This window comes from Sceloporus occidentalis, unplaced genomic scaffold (genome assembly GCF_023333645.1).
Source record: "Sceloporus occidentalis isolate IW3139 unplaced genomic scaffold, rSceOcc1.0.p SCAF_16, whole genome shotgun sequence".
NCBI lineage: Eukaryota > Metazoa > Chordata > Lepidosauria > Squamata > Phrynosomatidae > Sceloporus > Sceloporus occidentalis.
Genome location: NW_028316996.1, coordinates 11,398,444 through 11,414,966, shown reverse-complemented (window position 1 = coordinate 11,414,966; position 16,523 = coordinate 11,398,444). Strand labels below are relative to the sequence as shown.

General features: G+C 40.3%; 1 protein-coding gene across 1 annotated transcript in view; it reads right to left on the bottom strand.

The window, feature by feature from the left end:
- The window catches only part of LOC149303034 (multiple C2 and transmembrane domain-containing protein 1-like), a 196,687-nt gene that overhangs the window by 50,510 nt on the left and 129,654 nt on the right, over positions 1 to 16,523 (bottom strand). The gene's annotated exons all lie outside the window — the stretch shown is intronic.

Sequence of the window (16,523 nt, the reverse complement as noted above, 5' to 3'; positions counted from 1 at the left end):
TCTATTTGTTTAAATATATATATATATATATATATATATATATATATATATATATATATATATATATTCCAAGATGTAGATGGTAGATGTCAATATGACCCAAAAAAGTTTATTTTCTAAAATACCAATTAGGTATATGTGCGAGGACAAGATTTTTTAAAAGATGTATTCTTGAAATAATGTATGGAAATTAAAATGAAAATTTAAATGAAAAAGTAAATGAAAAGCTTAAACAGACAAAAACATAACCTCTTAACCTTTTCATCCATCAACATCCTAGGGAATATTCAGCACACAAAAACTGTTTCATGACTTATAAAGACAGGAATCATGGCACTCAAGGACATTCTTAATAACATAAAAGTGCTGCAAAATGCAGAGAGAGTATTAATCTCATATTTCTTGATAGCTACAGATATATTTGCCAGAAAACTATGACTTCTTTCTATAATAATGCCCGTCACTGAGATGCTTAAGGACATGGCTACTTTCTTCCCCAGAAGAGGACACAAGGACAAATGTGTCATGGTCTGCTGGAAATAAAATTTTGAAAAGGCACACTTGTCTCTTAGTCTTTGGACTCCGCATGTAAGTACTTAGGCAGTTCTGAGAGTAGGCTCCCAGGTGCTCGCCCTTTCTGGAGGAATAGCTTTGTGAGGGGGCTGGCTATCCACATGTGGACCTAGTTGTGCATGGGGTGGGGCTAGCCACGCAGGTGTGGGGATAGCCCCTGGCAGCCTTAAGTAGGCAAGAAGTAGAAGGGGGAGTTGGTGTGGTCAAACCAAGTTCCACTGCCCAAGAAAGAGGAAAGCGTGCAGGAGACATACAGAATCAGCACTTTCCCTGGAGACTCAGGGTCCAGAGAGTTCCAAGGTACGCCAATGTGATTACTAGTTTTGGACTTGATTCTAGCATACCTGATGGGTCACCTGTTGATTACCTAGCTTGTATACATGGATGTGTAGATTTGGGAATGGAGGAAGTAAAGCGGACACTGGGTATGATGCTTTGTAGAAATGTATTACCCCCACTTATCTCACAGCACTGAGGAAGGACATTGGCCAGGTACACCACTGGCTACTGTTATCCACAGCTCACTGCACATGAAGTTGGGGGAGAAACAGTGGTTCCTGCTTGAAATATTGACACCTGCTAGGCTAGGATTAGTATTAACTGAACAACTGACAAAGCTGACGGTACAGCAATATGGCTCATCTTAAGCTTAACTTCATTAATGCTGAATAATTTAGTTGAGTCAAGTCTAAGTAGAGTTGCATCAATTTACCCATTAAGTTTAATCTTAAACACCAGAGAGAAATCAGAATTTAATGAATCTGCTGCTGTTTAAGCCAAACCCTCTTTATATGGGTTGTGAGACTTCATAACAGCAGTTGGCTTTACACAAATTCTATAGTGCTATCATACTAGGGGGAGAAAATCAAAAATAACATTAAAATTGACTTACACAAATTTTACAACAACATTAACACATGTTAGGATGTACAGATATAGATGGGGAAGAGGTCCTGGTCTTGCAAGCTTACAGTATGTTGGGGGTTGAAAGGGTGTGAGGCAGAATGTGAGGGACGTCTTGGTTGAGGATGGTTTGATTGGTGAGAGGGTGAAAGATGCAATTATTAGGATGATATATGATGATATATGATGTTTTTAACAAGCTTTTAAAGTTAGAATAGGGGAAAAAGAGAAGGAAAGAATCTGACAGAACAAAGTAGGGGATTCCAAAGAACAGGCACAGCTTGGGTAGGCAATGAAGGGACTAGCACAGTAGAGCAAAGAGTAATGGGATCATAAAATTAGACCAGTTCAGAATGGATTGGAGACGTGAAAGGCAGAAGAGGGGGAGACAACATAACTCAGAGTATTGACAATTCAGAAGAGGTATTACAAGGAAATGGAGTTGTATTTTAGTAATCTCTTATGTGAGGAAAATATGAAGGAGAGAGTCAAGTCTTAGTTAGATTTGGAAATATTCAATTTAGATGGAAATTGTGGTAGTGGGAACCTGGAATAAATAAAAGCTTAGTGTTCAAGTATAGGAATAAGAGAGACACTATATTCAGTCATTGCTCCCATACTCTAGATGGGTGTAATCATCAGGCGGAATCTGCTCTCTAACAGCTCCAGTAGAGAATGTAATAATTATCTATGGTTCTTTTGTACAGCACCAATAGGTATATAAAATTCCCTTCTCATCCCTATTGGTGGTATGTGTCTTCCTTAACCTGAGGGTTCTGCGGAGTATCTTAGCTGTTGCTAGCACTGCACTCTTTGGGACAGAATGTTGTTCCTGGAATCTGTTGGAGCCACTTTCCCAACTTATGAGTCACAGCCTCGAGTGCTCCTATGACCACTGGAATCACTTTGGCCTTTACTCTCCACATCTTCTCTAGGCCCTGATACTTCTCCAGCTTCTCATACTTCTTCTCCCTGATGTTTCTGTCACTTAGCACCACTACATCTATCACCAACGCTTGTTCATCAGGACTTAGAAGACCCACAGGAGCTACTCCCACAACTTGGGATCAACCGACTGCACAGTATGTATCTATCTATCTATCTATCTATCTATTTATCGTTATGGTCAACATTATTGTTGCCCTTTAATATTTTGTACATCATGTACAATATCTTCAGAAATAATTGTAAATATAATTACTCTGTATTATCAGAATATTTTAATAGGATGTCCAAAGATATTCAACAAAAAATATGCCTTTTCAACTGACATAAAGCAATTTTACAGAATATATACACAAATATAACCTGGACAGTATCAAAGGCACCATTCCTTAGTGTTTGGTTGCACAATCCTTGGAAACAATGACAGCCTTATGATTCTTGTAGTCATCTATAAGATTCTTGCACCTGTCTGCTGACAAATGTATTCAAACTTTAGAATTTCTGGATTACCCATGGTCTTTGACCTATACCTAGGTTTCTGATACTGGTTATCACATTGGTCAAGGCCTCAGTACCAGAGGCAGCAAAGCAGCCCCACAACATTGTTGATATTCCAACATATTTTACTGTAGGTAGTGTGTGTTTTGCCTTATAAGCTTAATTTTGGTTTAAACTGTCCTCAAACATTTTCCAAGAATAATTGTGGTTTTACTAAGTAGGTTTTGCAAAGATCGTCCATACCATGTTATGATTTGCTTTCAGCAGTGGGGTCCTCTTTGGTCTTTCCCCATAAAGCCTTTCTTGATTTTGTGTGCGGCATATGGTACAGGTTGAAACCATCACCATGTCTTACATGGTGTTTTTTCCAGACTTCTAATCAACCTTCCATGACTTCTCTGATCAATTTTCTCTTGTCACCACTTCCTGGGAGGCTGTTTACAGTTCCATGAGCAGCAAACTTAATAAATAATAATGCAAATAGTTGAAGCAGGGATGCCAATGTCTTGAGAGATGGCCTTGTACCATTTAGAAATTTTAAGTTTGGTGACATTAGGGTTTCTGATGTTCTCAAACAGGTCTTCTGTCTTCAACATTGTGAACAAGGAACGGAGAAAAATAGCGTCCCTTTCACATTACATAAATACATACACAGTGCTGTGAAAAAAGTACTGGCCCCTTCCTCACTCCTATTGTTGCTTATTTGTCACATTTAAATGTTTCAGATCATCCAACTACGTTTAAGACAAACACAAAATGCAGCTTTTAAATTATGCCTTTTTGGATCCAGGTCAGGACTTTTGACTTTGCCCTGCTACATAACCCAACTGTGCTTGAGCTTTAGGACACAAACTGATGGCCAGACATTCTCCTTCAGGACTTTCTGGGGTAGAGCAGAATTCACGGTTCCATCAATTACAGCAGGTCGTCCAGGTTCTGAAGCAGCAAATCAGCCCCAGAACATCACAATATCACCGCTGTGTTTGACTGTTGGTATGATGTTCTCACTGTGGAATTCTGAAGTTCTTTACATGTCAGTCTGGGTTCTTTTGTGGCCTCCTGGATGTATCTATGATGTGCTCTTGGAGGAATCTTGGTAAGCTGGCCACTCTTGGAGTGCACAGACAAGAGAGACTATGTTAATGACCTGGAATGCACTGACTGTTTAGCAAAACATCCCGTCAAAGACAAGACTATTATCACAGGAACAGAACAACAGATGAAAAGATCTTCAAGGTAAACTCCTCAGCAATGACCCAGTCACACTGAATCAAAGCACCTTGGAAGAAGTGTAGTCCTTCCCTTACCTGGGCCGCATAATTGGGGGGGGAATAGGTGTAGTTAAATGTAACTTCCCTGACCAGCAAAAAAGCAGAGTGACTCCGAGAAGTAGTGCCTCACCAGGAGACTCGGGGAGAAACTCAAGAGAGTTCCTAGGTATGTATATACAGTACATTTGTGTGAAACATACTAATTAAACAAGTATGGCAAAGTTTGACTTTTATGGTGATTACATTTGTGTCAGTATATCGACTTTTCAGAAAACAAACACTGCTACGGAAATTTTAATGAAGGCACTTTATACAGGGTGGGTGCACTACGACACACATGTCAAGAAGAAGAAAGCATCCCTGCCAAAGAGTCAAGAGTTTTGCTTTTATTATTTTTCTTACAGGATTTTTTTCTCCTGTTTTTGGCTTATACCTTATAACTCCCCTTGACATTTCAAATTACTTTATGGAAGTCAGAGATAAAAGTGTTATCAATTTGCTTTGTGAATACTGACATTTAAAGGAATTTAAACCTTGAATCATCTGATCCCAATCATTACAGAAGCAACAGCTGAATCACTGATGTAACGTCGTACCATATTATCTTTTTTTTACATTTTTTATTTTATTTTTTTTCTTGTAAAAAATGATTAAGCATGCACTGCAGCAGAAAGGGGGAAAAAAGAAATGTAAAATGTCTTGTTTAACCAGTTCTGTGATAATGGATATAAGGATATTCTGTTTATCCAACAGTACCCAGTAGCTGCAGCCAAGGAGGAGATAAAAGGAATTTTATATACCACTGTATAGTGTAACCAGCGCTCTAAAATACATTAGCAACCAGATCAAAGAAATACTTAAGAATGAAACAGAGCTATTAGGTTCAATGAAGCTTATCCCATTTTAGTACTCCATTTCCCCTATAAGAGTATCCAATTGTTCAGGAATGACCCGTGACTTTGTCTTGAGAGTAATGCCCGACAGACCATCCCATACATTAATTATGTTCAAAGTGAAAATGTGATTGTGGTAGTGTCTGGACTCAATTTGTTTGCATTTTGCCTTGATTATGCTGTTTTTCTCTTTTATCCGAGTTTAATTAAGAGCAGTTACATGTTATGAATGGGGCCTGTCAAATCATTTACTTTAATCTTTAGACATAAAGTAATCAGGTATGTGCAAGAGTGATTTTTTTGGTATGAAATGACTTTTTATTGTTATAATGACAAAATGTATTATTGCTCTAGTATTCTCATATTCACTGATACCAAAAATCAGTGACATATTCACATTGGATGCTGGACTGGGCCTGACCCATGGTAGCAGTGGTAGATCCCACTGAGAGTCACTTTCGCAGCCAGTGTCCTTACTACTGGGTGCTGTGATATGACATCATATAGGGGCATCATGTACAGCATGTTATGGAGGTTGGCTGGCCAGGCGCAGTCCTCCGTAATGGAAATGGGCCGCATTGGGAAATCAGAAATCTCGATTGCAAGTGGCCCACTGAGGAGTGGTGATTTGCCCCCAGTTTCGCACAAAGGGGCTGCAGCTAGTTGATATAGGTCATACTGCTCTTTGCAGTGATCCGTGCCATTGCATAGGATTTACCAGCCTACTTAGGGACTTGTGTCCATGGTTAATATTTGCTGACACAAATGTCCCTGGACCCCTATTATGATAAAGCAATAGTATTTTCAAACAGTAAATCTGCCTTTTGTTTTAAATACAATAAAATGCAGCCACTATAGTCAATGGTGTACAGACTTCAACCACATTATTTTTTAATACCATCCTTAAATCATACATCAGTGATATACTATATTAAGTATTTAATGATGCTTCAACAGACCAGGATAAAATGCTGATCACCATATTTAAGTCACGTGTATGATTGCATAAAGTATCCTAAATGTTTTGTCCTGTCCCACCACCAGCAAATAAGCTTAGCAGGCCGGCCAGAGCAGAATCTAGCAAACATGCCTCTTCTTCTTCTTCGAACAACAAGTATATTAATGAATGTGTAAATTAATTAGTAAAGGCATAAATAAAATTAGTGGGTAACTCGGTAAAAGTGACAGGAGAATTGATAAATGAAGGAACCTGGACAAGAAAGGCTGAACACAAGACAAAATTCATGTGTGTAAATTAATACTTCCAAGTGACTGTCTACATGAATGAATTAGTGTATGAGTAATTTGATATCACTGGGATGAATAATAGGTGTGAGCCATAAATTGCAAAAAAGTGATATAGTACAAAGCATTTCTGTACTCCTTGAAAGGGATAACATCATTACATTGTAAGAATAGTCTTATTACATCATGAGACATGTGTTGCAGATAATTACCTCATTCCGACCCAAGAACATTGCTGGAATTAGTCAAAATCTGTTCTCAAGTTAAACTCTGGGCGTTGTGGAACTGCTGAAAGTAAATAAGGCGCAATCTTCAAAAAAAACAACCCAAAACTAATATGGGAATTGGAACAGGTGAGTATGTGAGTTAAACAGAGTAAGGCTCAAAAGGGAAGGAGTAATGCAGTGATTTGCCTTGGGCATACCTTCTGAAGATAACATCCGAATAAACGCTTTTACTTTTGGTATCTTAACATGTCATATTATGTGATATCCACTAAGGGGTTTACTTACTAATAACTGAGTTTGAATTTGAGGTGACATGAGATAAAGTATTCCAGAGAGCATTCTTTCTTTAAAAGAAGCCAATCTAATTTTTTTTACATAAAGTCGTGCTTTATTAGGTATTTAAGACAAATGATGATCACACTGTATTCTGGCATGTTGGGCTAAAATAGTTTGTTGAAAATGAAAACATGAAGCAAATTAAGAAGCATGAGTAAAGCAGAAGTAACATCTTATAGAGAGACTTATAGAGGTGGACAGGGGCGTACCTAGAGTATTTGGCATCTGGGGCGGATCCTGTATGTGGTACCCCCCCCCACACACACACTTTAAAACTGCATAGCTTCTATCGTTATATACTGGCGCAGACATTGAAGGTGGTACAGCATTACTGTTATTATTATATACTGAGGCAGATATTGAAGGTGGTACAGCATAACACCTATCACTATATACTGAGGCAGACATTGACGGTGGTACAGCATAACACCTATCACTATATACTGAGGCAGACATTGACGGTGGTACAGCATAAAACCTATCACTATACATTGAGCCAGACATTGACAATAGTGCAGCATATCTCTTATCACTATATAGTAAGCCAAACATTGATGTGGTGTAGGCCTACCACTTCATTGTCTGGCTTAGTAGTAGGGATGCACCGAAACAAATTCTGAACTGAAACCGAAAATACAGCATTTACCTGGCTGAAACCGAATATGACCCCCCCACCATAAAAAAATAAGTAAGTAACACACCAAAATAGGACAAAAAATTAAATAACAATATTACCGTATTTGCTCGATTATAAGACGAGGTTTTTTTCAGAGCAAATGCTCTGAAAAATACCCCTCGTCTTCTAATCGGGGTCGTCTTCTAATCAGACCTCAAATAGAGGTCTGATTATGAGACTAAGATCCAGATCCCCCGCACCACTGCAGGGGACCTGGATCCTCCTGTCTCCCCCCCACACACACACACTTACCGGTGCTTCCTGCTGTATTGTCGGGGCAGCGGGTTGACGTCTACGCGATCCGCGTAGACAACGTCCGCTGCAGCCGGAAGGAGGTGTGGCTAGCAGCGGGGGTTGTCCGAGTCCGTCGCGGATACCTTCCCCGACTGTCAGAGATCAGAGTTCCCCGCACCGGTGCGGGGAACTCTGATCTCTGACAGCCGGGGAAGGTATCTGCCACGGACGCAGACAAACCCCCGCTGCCAACTCCACCTCCTTCCGGCTATGATGACCGGCACGGTGTGGACCGCCCCCCGCTAGGTACGCCACTGGAGGTGGAAGGTAAGGGGAAGAATTGACTCTACATAGAGCAAAGTTATTGATCAGGTACAGTGGGGCAAAAAAGTATTTAGTCAGCCACCAATTGTGCAAGTTCTCCCACTTACAAAGATGAGAGGAAAGAATACAGGAAATCACATTGTCTGATTTTTAAAGAATTTATTTGCAAATTATGGTGGAAAATAAGTATTTGGTCACCTACAACCAAGCAAGATATCTGGCTCTCACAGACCTGAAACATCCTCTTTAAGAGTCTCCTCTGTCCTTCACTCATTACCTGTATTAATGACACCTGTTTGAACTTGTAATCAGTATAAAAGACACCTGTCCACAACCTCAAACAGTCACACTCCAAACCCCACTATGGCCAAGACCGAAGAGCTGTCGAAGGACACCAGAAACAAAAATTGTAGACCTGCACCGGGCTGGGAAGACTGAAATAGGCAAGCAGCTTGGTGTGAAGAAATCAACTGTGGGAGCAATTATTCGAAAATGGAAGACATGCAGGACCACTGATAATCTCCCTCGATCTGGGGCTCCACGCAAGATCTCACCCCATGGTGTCAAAATGATCACAAGAACGGTGAAAAAAGATCCCAGAACCACACGGGGGGACCTAGTGAATGACCTGCAGAGAGCTGGGACCAAAGTAACAAAGGCTACCATCAGTAACACACTACGCCGCCGGGAACTCAAATCATGCAGTGCCTGATGTGTCCCCCTGCTTAAGCCAGTACAGGTCCAGGCCCATCTGAAGTTTGCTAAAGAGCATTTGGATGAACCAGAAGAGGATTGGGTGAATGTCATATGGTCAGATGAAACCAAGGTAGAACTTTTTGGTAGAAACTCAACTCGTCGTGTTTGGAGGAGAAAGAATGCTGAGTTGCATCCAAAGAACACCATACCTATAGTGAAGCATGGGGCGGAAACATCATGCTTTGGGGCTGTTTTTCTGCAAAGGGACCAGGACGACTGATCCGTGTAAAGGAAAGAATGAATGGGGCCATGTATCGTGAGATTTTGAGTGAAAACCTCCTTCCATCAGCAAGGGCATTGAAGATGAAACGTGGCTGGGTCTTTCAGCATGACAATGATCCCAAACACACCGCCCGGGCAGCCCGAAGGAGTGGCTTCGTAAGAAGCATTTCAAGGTCCTGGAGTGGCCTAGCCAGTCTCCAGATCTCAACCCCATAGAAAACCTTTGGAGGGAGTTGAAAGTCCGTGTTGCCCAGCGACAGCCCCAAAACATCACTGCTCTAGAGGAGATCTGCATGGAGGAATGGTCCAAAATACCAGCAACAGTGTGTGAAAACCTTGTGAAGACTTACAGAAAACGTTAGACCTCTGTCATTGCCAACAAAGGGTATATACCAAAGTATTGATATGAACTTTTGTTATTGACCAAATACTTATTTTCCACCATAATTTGGTGAAAATTACAGGCCTCTCTCATCTTTGTAAGTGGGAGAACTTGCACAATTGGTGGCTGACTAAATACTTTTTTGCCCCACTGTACCCAGCCTATGGGCTACACTGAATAATTAAAATGAAGTGTATCTTTAACTCAGTTTACAGACTAGCTACATAGATATTATCTGCTGTCAAGTTCTATTTCTCTTTCATACCGACATACTCCCCCCTCCATCCTGAAGACTAGAGCTCTTCTGAATACTGAGCAATTTTACACTTGATTGAAATGTATATGCTCTCTCAGCCTTGGTAACATTAGAATTTATAAGTAAGATCTATATTTTCCCTCTGTTGAACATTTTAGAATGGATTTTTAGTAGGCTTCTTCCCTGTAGTTAGTTGGAATTCCAATGCATCCCTCCAATAATGACATTAACAAATACCTCATACTATTATAGTGTCATACAGCTGCTCTCCCTGCTCCCTGAGACTTGATGTCAGTTTCTGCAGCTACAAGAGCCAGATCAGAGCTCACAGCAGGGTTTGTGCAAATCCCTCAGCTTCTACCACCTCGGGCACAAGTTCTTGAAACATAATGTGCTGAAAAATTTGTTATAAAACTGGGACTGTGTTTAACCCCTATGCAGTCTGCTTTGCAGCGTGTCCTGGCACCTCTGGCAAGGAAAAACAGCCTTTGCTAATTCTAAAAATATTTTGAAGGTGCTTCTAGAACGAACTTTCAAGACATCTAATAAAAATAAAAAAGCATCATGAACGTTATTTAAACTGAAGTAATATGGTGAATATGTGGTTGATAGGAATTAATAAAGGGATTACAGCTGTGACAGATAATGTGCAAACAGAAGTAACAGCTATTTTATATAGTAAAAAATTTTCCTTCTATATGCTCAGCTAGTTAACTAAACTTAGGCGTAACTACACACTACAAGGAAAAGATAGTGAGCAAACCTACATTACACACTGTGGCGCACTAAGCCTTTGCTTATAGAATAATACTTAACTGTAACTCAGCTTTAAAACCAAACCAGCAGCGATGAGGTTAAATTTATATCCAATGGTCTCCTAGGCTCAAATACAACTAATGTCACTTCAATGGCTTCTTAAATCCTTTTTCTACAAGAATAAAATACTTCAAATATAGAGCATAAGTAAAAATCGGGCTCAGCATGTGAATACAGGGTGGATTCTTTTTAACATTATATCTATTAAAATTATTCCATTAAAATAAATTTGGGGTACCAACAACCCAACAGTTGAACTGCACCAGTGCATGTTATAATATTTAATTAATACGGCATCCAAAAACAAAGTAATAACTGCTAGCTTTTGATCAAGCTTTTGTATGCATAGCACTTGGTCTCTGTTATTTTGGTGATATTCCCCGTCATTCTGTTGGGTTCCTAATACATTTGTACATTGTTTGCCTCCTTCAAAGCCACCCGACATATAATGGTTTCTAGATTCGCATAGAATGAGGTGGCTCATTATGTACCATTATTAATCATGCTTTTTGCCCCGAGGTTATGTCTCTGTTTTTTTGCATCCTAGTTTTTTGTTTTTAGTTTAAGTATCACCTTGCTTTCTATTTTCCTTTGATATCTTAGCCATAATGCATGTTTTGATCCCTGGATGTAACCTTTTTAAGTGAAGCAGGTCTGTATCCTCTTTCAATACCTGATACCTGACAAAATATGTTTTTGTTGATTTTTTTGGTATACAATTTTCACTGAGAAAGATGTATCAGTCTTGCAGAGTATTCATTCACTTACACGGCACAACATCTAAAGATTTTAAATTATAATTTTTAGTTTTTTTTTTTTCAATGGGTCTAAGGTTGGGAGGCACCTTTTGCTAAGCCTTATGTGGACATTTAATTTGTCAGTTGAGTTAAGGATTAATGTCCAGATTTGACTGAAGTTGCATGCTCTTGCAAGACAACTTGCATATTAACTAAAGTGTGAGTTGTGTGCGAGGGCATGCGAGTATCTGCAATTTTACTTATTTTACTTTTTTTCGGTTTCATGGAGGGCAAAAGAGTTCAATAAAGTTTTATGCAGATGATAGCTGAGTGGTGTCATGATGCCCCAATAACACATGCATAGAGATTATTGAGAATCCTCTAGGTCAGGCCCCATCCGGGCTGCGGAGCCGCACGTCTTTAGTTTACCTTGCCTTGCTATAGTTTCTCTAGTCTTGCTACGGTTTTCCTGCCTTTGCAGTACTCCATTTCTGGATGTCCCTATGTTCTGTTCTGTCCTGTACCTCTGATTCCTTGCTTCCAGTCTTGCTCTTTGCTTTAGCTCTGTTTCCTTTATAAGATGTGCCCCACCTGTGTGTTCCGTTTGTCCCAGTGTACAGGTATGTCTCTCATTGCTATGTGTCTGGGTTTCATGTTTAGTTTGTTTAGTATCACTGTCAGCAGGGATTAGCATTAGAACCCACCGTCATTGGAGTACTTTGGTGTAGTGGTGGGCTAAGCATACTATGGCCATAAGATCTCCAATAGTTATCAAATAGTCCTAGGCTAGTTCCTGTATGTATTTATGTGTGTCAGTCTCATGTAACCTGTATCCCCGGCAGCGGGGTGTCTTGTCTTGTATCCCCAGCAGCGGGCTGTCCTGTCTTGTATCCCCGGCAGCGGGGTGTCCTGTGTTGTATCCCCGGCAGCGGGGTGTCTTGTATCCCCGGCAGCGGGGTGTCTTGTATCCCCGGCAGCGGGGTGCCTTGTCTTGTATCCTCGGCAGCGGGGTGTCCTGTCGTGTTCCCTGTTGTGCCCTGTATTATGGATGTCTTGTCTGGTTATGTTTCTTGCTTGGTCTCTCTGTTCCTTGCTATGTCCTCCTTGCTCTCTCTGTATCTTGCTCGCTCTGTCCCCCTTGCTTGCTATGTTTCTGCTATATCCTTTGCTAGCTTCCATGCTCCCAGCCTGCAGCATCCTGCCCATTTCTAAGTTCTGTTATGTCTCATACCTGCTCCAGGGTGCCTGCAGGTTATTACTTTGTTTTGAACTGGATAACATCCGCTGATATGTCAGGGCGCTGGTATGTGGCTGCACAACCCTAGGTGCTCGACACCCTGGAGAGTGCGGTCGCCCTGCATCAGGCCCTGTCCAACTCCGCTACTGCGCAATAACTCCTAAACTCCATCTTTGGGCGCTCTAGGTCGTGGTAGCCTTCTGACCACGGACCCGGGTCCTTACACTCTAAATGCATTTGCCCCCTGATTGCAACCAATCAGTGGCAAAAATCATCGGACCCCGGTGAATTAAGAAAGCTGCAGCTTCTCCCTTTGGTAGTTTATTTATTCACATTTTATATTTTACTTTAGGATACTTTCAATTAGGTAATTGTTTTCAAAAGCATCACTAAAGAAAAACAATACACTGTTCAATTGCTGATTACAGTTTGCAGGTAAACATTTTTTTTTTTACATTTTTTAAGTGTCCATTCTATACCATTTTATGTCATGACCTGTGGCAGGAGGAGCTGGAAGAATGCTGAAGGAGTAGAAAATGTTAGGGTGTCAGGGTCACCATCAGGGAGTACAACAGGTACTGTAAGAGCAGGGAGGTTGTGCCCCCCCTGCTTGCCCGCAAGTCAGTGAGGCTAATGCGCCCATAGCACCAGCATCCCCTCCACCGCTGGACATAACCCCTACCCCCTGACATAGTGCTACGCACCCAAGGGTCCCTAGCATCAGCTCCCCCATGGACATACCGCTAGGCCGATGCTGCAGGCTGCTCTTCCTGCTCTTGCTGTTCCAACACACTAAGCCTGAACGCAGGAATATGATGCTATTTCCTATGTAATTACCTTGAGGGAGGAGAAGTTCTGGCACTGGTTTCCCCCTCCAGAACTAACAAAGGTAGGCTGTGTGTGTAAGTGTAAATGCATATTATTGTGTTTTTTAGTATGGCGCTGTATGTTAGTATGTGTCTGTATAAGTATTTTACTGTATGTGTGTGTATGTTACTATACAGGATTGTGTGTTAAGACATACTCGAATTCTCCAGACCAGCAAACTGCTAAAATGTCACCTTTTATAGAGGTGGTCACACTTGCTCATGATCAATCAATTAAGGGCATTTGCGAAGCAGCACCTGTCTTCTACGTAGCATCTTAATTCATATGGAAGCAGTAAGGATATACTTAGTTTTTCACACATAGCTTCTCCATTTTGGCTTTATTTTTGTTGAATAAATTATGACACAGTGTAATATGTCATGTGTTGTGTTGTTCATCTGAGGTTGTATTAGACCTGCTAAGGAACAGATGATTGTGATTATGTCCAGATATGTAAACCCACGGAATTCAAAGAGGATGTACTTTCTTGTTTACACAACTTTATGTGTGTAAGTTACTGTGGTCGTGTAAGTATGATACTGTGTGTGTAGGTATGTTACTGTGTGTGTGTAAGTATGTTAGTATGTATGTATATTCGTATGTGTGTGAAAGCTTGCCATATGTGATTGTATGTCTAAGTATGTTAGTATGTTACTGTGTGTCTAAGTACATGTTAGTTTGTGTGTGTAAGTATGTTAGTGTGTTTTTTTTTACTGTGTGTGTAATTATGTTAGTATGTTAGTGTGTGTATAAGTAAGTTACTGTGTGCGTATGGGTCCCTACTGTATGTCTCGCAGAGGGTCCTGGATTTTTTTGTTATGCCACTTAGTAGAGAGGCCGCGGTATCTGTATATTTCTTTGTATGTGTACTGTACTGTTATGTTAGAGTCAGTATGTATATACAGTTTTAAAGTAATATATGTGTTAAAGTGTTACACCTGTATGTGTGTGTATAGTGTTAAGAGTCAGTGGGTGTGTGTCAGTGTATGTTGCTGGATATTGCATGCACGTGTGTTGTTAGCGTATGTATGCATATGGCGTTAGTATGTGTGGGTGTGGGTGTTAGCGTTTGATGTTATCAAACACTGTATGGTGTTGAAGTATCAGGGTTGATCCTAGGGTAAGTGGCATCTGGAAGAGGGAGAGTAGGAACAGAAGAAAGAATGTGTGTGTGTCATGGGAGGGGCATAGGGGCCCAGGCATTAAGCATGTACCAGGCCCCAAGCTTCCTTCTGGTGGCCCTATATAAAACCAGCAGATGAGGACAACACCACATAGAATGAAGTAGCCTTTGCCCAAACTTGACAGGAGCAATGCTTAACCCTAAATTACATAAATAAGACAAATACCCTTATACATGATTAAACAGTTTCATCGCAGTGGGCTTAGAAAATACATTTGCAACTAGTTTTATCTGTAGGAAAAGTCACCCACTCGCAGATGATAGCATACAGTAGGAAACCAGGCAATACAGATAAGTGGTCATAGGTTTCAAATGTTACAGGCACTATCTGATATATCTCATTATAGATCAACAGTTAACAAAATTGATGTGTTGGTGATGTTATAGACTTTCAAGGACTGATAATCCTACTGAGCACATATTTTACATAAATTCATAGATTAAATATTTGAGGGTAATTAATGTGCTTACAGCTCTAGTGCACTTAACTTAAGGCACTTTTCTACAAGTGAACAAAGATGCTTCATGAGCAGAAGAGCCACGTGTGCACTGGACAGGTTTCCAATGTTTATACCTACGTTTTTTTTTTCAATTTTTTTCTTATTTTTCTTTTTTTGCAGCTTTCACTCTGCAGCTGTGAGTGCGATAAGGGACAGGTGTGGCTTTGTGCTGTCAGATTATGACACATTGCTGAACAAAGCACACGTTTTAAAGCGTATGGAACATTACATTGCTTGAAACATCTCTCTTTTCAGATATGTTTGGGCACACTTCGCCATAGTGTTTCAGACATCGAAATTCTGTGACAATATTTATGTGTCAGGAAAAAGAAACTGACACAAAGATTAAGGCTTGGTATGGAAACAAAAGAGCTAATCTTCACCATGAGCCCAAAATGCCATGGCAGGAAATGAGTGGTTACAAGTATTGTAAACATAATTGTGATTATAATACAATACAACCTGGTAACAGGGCTTAGAATGCATTGACCAGATTTTTTACATGACATCCATGAAAATATTTTGAAGGATGTACTATGCATATCACAACTTTGTAAGTACAATAGCAAGCGAGGTAGGTCACAAGCATAGATAATATCTACAGAGCCCTTAACAACTCTGCAACCTTCTATATCTCCACTCTTATCTCCACAAACTCTCCTAACCACCCTCTTCACTCTGCCTGTGTCTTGTGGCTCGTAAACCATTATCACTTCTTCCTACTCACGTATGATTCTACCTGCACTGTTCCTGTTCTCTGAAATTCCTTACTGCATTTTGCCAGCCTCTGACCTGCTTATTCTAACTTAAACACTTGGTAAAACACATTCAGAAAATCATACAACGTACCTTCCAAATACCTAAAACCTACATTATGAAAGAAACCATCAGTTTTCCCCATCTTCTAGATTCTCCACAACACTGACTTCTCCATATGACCTTCACTACAATCAAATCATCCTCACCCAAGCATCATATCTCCTTATGTCTCATTCCCTATCTCCTGATAGATTGTAAACATGCAAGGGTAGGACAATCTTCTCCATCTTTATCAGTAAGTCTTAACGTGTGTTAATGGACTTCCATCCTGCGTTAACTTGCTTTTCAACATACAACACCCATATTCAACGGTGATACAGAAAAAACTAAATTGGCTTCTGCGGTTATCATAATAGTATGTACACTGTTTCTTTTTACAATACTTTGCAAAATAGCTGTTGTTGAAATATTAATCATACTGGGAGTTGCTCTCCAAGTATAGGCCATCATTACACAAAATGGATGGCCCTGTTTTTGTTTGTAAGCATTTGCCTATGCTGATAATGTGTTGTCAACATCCAATTGATATCTAATAAAATAAATAAATAGCACAAAAGAGCATGTTATGTAATATTTTCTGCCTTGTAGAGATAAAAGGGTTTTAGGGGACAATGCTAGGCACA